The 5,855-nt window shown below is 34.1% G+C and overlaps 1 pseudogene; it reads right to left on the minus strand.

Moving 5' to 3' along the window:
- Positions 1-4,904: 4,904 nt before the first annotated feature.
- On the minus strand, positions 4,905-5,488 carry LOC117170026 (annotated as a pseudogene).
- Between the last annotated feature and the right edge of the window lie 367 nt (positions 5,489-5,855).

Below are 5,855 nucleotides of genomic sequence, written 5' to 3' on the forward strand. Positions count from 1 at the left end.
TCATTATTGATATTCTAATGGTCAATGGAACAAAATGTACAAAAGAGTATAAACTAAAAATTAGAAACTATTCTTGTATAGGAAAAGAAAAATATAATAGTGCAGGTAGCGTTGCTATGTTTATCAAAAACAATACATCATTCGAGGAAGTTAAAACGCGTGCTAAAATATCTCTAGAATATATTTACGACCAAAGAAAGACAAACTAATAAAAGTAGAAGATAAAGTTATTCTACATGGAGCTAAACTCAGATCACGTACCGATATAAATTAGGCTAGGTGATCAATACAAAATAATTAAACATAGGACAATTCTCAAATATGACAAGAGTTACTGGTTAGAGTTTCACAGCTTACTTAATACAAATATAATAATTACTCCAAAGATTAAAAACTCAGTAGACTTGGAAAAAGAAGTACAGCGATTTACTAATATTTTGCGAAATGCTATAAATCGAACAGTTTCGAAAAACTTTCTAGAAGACACTACAGATGAGTTACCTCTACAAATGCTGAATGATATTCATGAAAAAAGGAGAACTCGTAAAGAATGCCAACTCATTATGAAGAATAATATAAATTCAAAACAACTATCAGCCAATTATGACTTTGCAAAAAAATTACGAGGAAGCGTTTTTACCTGTAGAAAAAGCTAATGTGATGGCAACTCAATATTAAAATGTAAACAACGGAGACTTAACAAATCTCACTAATGATTAAAGAGAAATTATACAAACTGCTTATAACTTTGTACATATTGAACTGCCACAAGACTATACTAACTACTACACTAATTTACGGGAAATAAAAAGACAAATCTAGGAGCTGCCTCCTAAAGAAGCTCCAGGATTGGATAATATTCAGAATATTGTATTAAAACATTTTACGAAAAAAGCTGCCGTTCAACTAACGTATATAATAAATGCATCTATCAAGTTGTCATACTTTCCAAGTCACTAGCAAACTAGTGATGTCTTTCCAATATATAATCCTAGTAAACATAGTATAGAGCTAAGAAGTTACAGGCATATTAGCCTTTTGCGAACACTAAGTGAATCAACCAAAAGATCATTCTTAATCTGTAATGAGAATAAGATACCGGTAATGTTACTGTTAGATGTCGAAAAGGCTTTTGACCAAGTTTCTGTATGCGGACTAGTCTATAAAATGATTAAATACAATTATCCACCTATTTTTTTTAAACTTATATACTCGTATTTTCAAAATAGAGATTTTGTTGATAGAATAGGTGGACCTATGCCTAGCAGGCATAAAATTGCTCAGTGCTAGACCCTTAGCTCTTTAATATCTAATTTAATGACATACCTGAATTTCAAAAAACAAAAATATCGCTTTTTCCAGACGACACGGCTATGTATTGTCATTGAGGCAATGCTATAGTAGCAGCTAAACAAGTCCAAATACATCTCAATCTCCTTGAACAATTCTATTGCAAGTGGAAAATTTAATTAAACGCTAACAAAGCTGAACTTGTTGTTTTCTCTCAAAACCCAAGCGGCATAAAAATATTTCAGCCAGTCAAATTATTTATGCATTCGATTAAACCTGTCCAAAATTTGTCATAGGCGGATATTCTGCGTATATTTAAAAGTCACTGGAAAATAATCTTTAAGAAAATACCGTATCCATCGTGGCGTGTCGTTCAAGCCAGAACACCTAACTGTAGCTTTTCTAAAAGCCACACAGTGGGACAGAATCCAATAAGAGTGGCAAGAAATCTATTTATGTCGCATCTATATAAAACCTGATATAAGGGGATTTTTTGTGTCATCGACTTTAATTTAAAAATAAAAAGTAATTCAATCAGAATGGTGGATCAAATACTTCCAGCTACGTCAATGCATTATACAATGTCAAAATGAGATAATACTCTCAAATTAAGCTCCACAGATACTATTTATCTGAAGTTGAATAAAAACACTGCAAAACATTTGAAAACTACACTTATCCGGCAGCAGATAATTTTCATCACGATGCAATTAAAAATTATTCGTCGGTGGATAATTGCCGTTCTCATTTATTTGAAACGTTTTTATCAAACTTTAGATAAAAAATATCTCTTGTATGTACTGTGCTAATCCGATGTACTCTGGTTAATATCAAATGAATATAGGATTAAATCTAAGCTATCTTTAGTTTCGAATAATACAAATATTTTAGATTCGCTTAGAAAATTTTTGAATAAAAATTTCTCTATTACATTTTACAGATCAACATTCGCCACGACCACGACTCGACAAAAATTTAGCACGGCCGCCAATGCAAAGAGAACACATGCGTAAGTTCATACTAATTTTTGAAATAAGAAAAAAATCAATTAATTGACAGATGAGTTAGCATTTTTTATCTCAACGATATGCCGTATCTCTTTCCGTTTAAAGAAAAAACCAAAAAAACGCTATTCAGAGAAAATATATATATCTATACATTTCAAAAATTCACAAAAATTTACGAAATTTGTAATAATTGGTTGGATTTTGTGGAAATCTATGATAAATTATGACAAAGTCGGTGCTCGCCTTCTCCGCGATCTCCTTTTTTACCTTCGCCTATTCTACTTCATTGGAAAATGAAGAAAAAATTATAAAAATATGCAGTTTCACAATGACATGTAATTTGCAAGAAATTCAATAATTTAGCTGGATATATCGACACCTGTTGAAGCGAACAATTACAACCACAACAAATGTAAATAATTTATGAGAACACTTGTTTATGAAAAAAAGACATTTTCTGACGGAGGCAAAACTTTTGTTAACGTATATTGTATAACGCGCGTATTTATGAAATTCAAGGAATTCATGAAATTAATGTTATTCGTGGAATTCACAGAATTTAATGAATTTAAGGAATTCACGGAATTCATAAACGCCCTGAATTCACGAAATTCGTCCAATTTACAGAATTCACGCAGCTCATTGAATTAACAGAAGTCACGCAATTTATGACTTAAATGAATTCATGATATCAAGAAAATTTACAGAAATCAAGAAATTCACGAAATTCGTGGAATTCATGGAGTACATGGAACTTATGGAAATAACGGGATTCATTGATTTCAAGGAATTCATGAAATGCATGGAGTTCACGGAATTTATTAAACTAAACATAATTTAACTAATTTGTGAGATTCAACTGAATAGTGAAATTAATGGAATTCACGAAATTAAAGGAATTTATAAAATTCAATGATTTAGTGAAATTCAATGAAATCACGCAATTCAAGAAATGTATGGAATTGATTGCGTTCCACGAATTCCTTGAATCCCTGATATTCTGCGAATTGCATCGATTATTTAAATTCTGGGTGTTACATGAACTCCGAGAATTGTTTTATTATTATGAATTCTGCGAATTCCGTTAATTTCTTAAATTCCGTGAATTCCGCGAATTGCATGAATTCCGTGAATTCTTTGATTTCAGTGTATCCATTCAGTTAATCGAATTCCATAAATTCCCGAAATTCCTTTAATTCAATGAATACTAAGAATTCCTTTAATTTATTGAATTCCATGAATTCCACGAATCCAATTATTTCCATGAATTCCGGGTCTTAAATGAATTCCGAGAATGCATTTATTTTATGAATTCTGCGAATTCCGTTAATTTCTTTGATTCCGTGAATTCCTTAAAAAAGCTTATTCTGTGAATTACATGCGTTCCATAAAATAGGCATATACCATGTGTCACGTCCCGAGCAAAAGGCGAGGGTAGTTCGGAAAAGAGTGAGCAAGATAGAGACCAGATGTTTGTGTGAATTTTTTTGTTGAATAAGTTCAAGGATGAGTCTTTTCCCGACCGTTAACTAGCGGACAACATCCAGAAAATACTTTACAACGACCTAAAATCTCAGCCGAGGGGGATTTAGCTTGAAGCTCCATGGCACTTTAGCTATTTTTCGGAGAAATAAAAGTGCACGACTTAGTCAAAGCAGTTCGCAATTCGTGGCTCGAGTTGACAGCATAATTGCTTGAACAGTGAATACGTTAACAGAGCCATGTCTGGGGTTTATATAGAAAAAGCTTCTTTAAAGATTCACGTACTGTTACAAATCTGTCACAAGTCACGTACTGTTAAAATGTAGTTTTTAAATGTTTAATATCCAGTGGTTTTCAAGTTACTCGAGTTAAGAATATTTATATCTTGTCTGCCAAGACTTCTGGCAATCACTTGTCTGTTTTCTATTTTAGCGAGACGTTATTTTTATGTTCGACTCTCCTTATTGAGTTTCAAATAATTTGTGCGAGTAACTCAGACTATCATCAGCAGTCGCGGTCTGCAATTGCGACTATTGGCGCTCGTTCTTTCATAATTATGAATTCTATATGCTACTTATTGGTACTTCACACATTTAGTCCGGCGCTTTTGATTACTGCGTCGTCTGACCACCTGCATGTTCTTTCACTTGTTGTACGAGGACTGTTTGATAAATCAGTAAATTTTTCAATAAAAGATTTTTTTCGGCAAAAAGCATTCTATTTCTCAACACAATCTCCTTTTAGTTCGATACACTTAGTCCAGCGTGTTTCCAACTTTTTTATTCCTTTGAAATAATAGGTTCTCTCAAGGCCCTTATAATAGGCGTTTGTTTCGGCGATGACTTCTTTATTAGACCCAAATCTCTTACCGCCCAGCCATTTCTTTAGGTTTGGAAACAGGAAATAGTCACAGGGGGCTAAATCTGGAGAATATGCTAGATGAGGTAGCAATTCGTAGCCCAATTTATGGATTTTTGCCATCGCAACTACACACGTATGCACCTGTGCATTGTCCTGATGGAACAGCACTTTTTTCTTCGAGAAATGCGGTCGTTTTTTCTGCAAATCAGTATCGAAACTGTCCAAAATCTCGGAATAATATTGCTTGTTGATTGGTTTACCCTTCTAAAGGTAATCGATGTGAATGATACCGCGTGCTTCCCAAAAAACTTTGGCCATGACCTTGTTGGCCGATAGACCCACCTTGGCCTTCTTTGGTGCAAGTTCACACGAAGAAGCCCACTGTTTCGATTGTTCTTTGGTCTCTGGTGTGTTGTGATGAATCAAAGTTTCGTCCACGGTTACGAGACGGCGCAAAAACTCGTTCGGATTAAGGTTGAACATCGTTAAACACTCCTTTGAAGTAGTCACAGAGTTGCGCTTATGGTCGAGTGTGAGCAATCGCGACACACATCTCGCGGATATTTTTTTCATGTCCAAATATTCAAATAAAATGTGATGTAGCCCCTCAGTTGAGATGCCTACAGAGTAAGCCACCTCACGCACTTTCACTCTCCTATCGTCCAATTTCATTCCATGGATTTATCGATGATTTCTGGCGTGATGACCTCCTTTGTGTGGCCTGAACGTACGGCGTCACTTGTGCTGGTACGACCACAACGGAATTCAGCAAACCACTTTTTAACCATTAAAATTAATGGTGCAGAGTTCCCATAGTATTCATCAAGCCTTTCCTTCGTTTCAGTAATGGTTTTTTACGTAAAAATAATGCCTAATCAGGGCACAAAATTAACTTTTTTCCATTTTCGTTAAAATGCAAGAGGTTATGTGCTTTTAATGGCTGTCAAATACAATCTAAATGACCCAGCTAGCTAAAGATTTGACAAGAGTCTATTCATCGATGGCGTTGATGAAATAAAAGCCTTATTTGCCGAAAAAAATCTCTTATTCAAAAAGTTACTGACTTATCAAACAGCCCTCGTACCTTTTCAGGTAGCTGATGGTTGAACATGCATCTTTAATTGATTAATTTACGTTAATCCCACGTTTGTACTCGTAAACCATATATTTGAATTTATCTTTGAATTGGCTGTTGTGTAATTCATTAAGATTATG

The sequence above is a fragment of the Belonocnema kinseyi genome, chromosome 3 (genome assembly GCF_010883055.1).
Source record: "Belonocnema kinseyi isolate 2016_QV_RU_SX_M_011 chromosome 3, B_treatae_v1, whole genome shotgun sequence".
NCBI classification, from domain to species: domain Eukaryota; kingdom Metazoa; phylum Arthropoda; class Insecta; order Hymenoptera; family Cynipidae; genus Belonocnema; species Belonocnema kinseyi.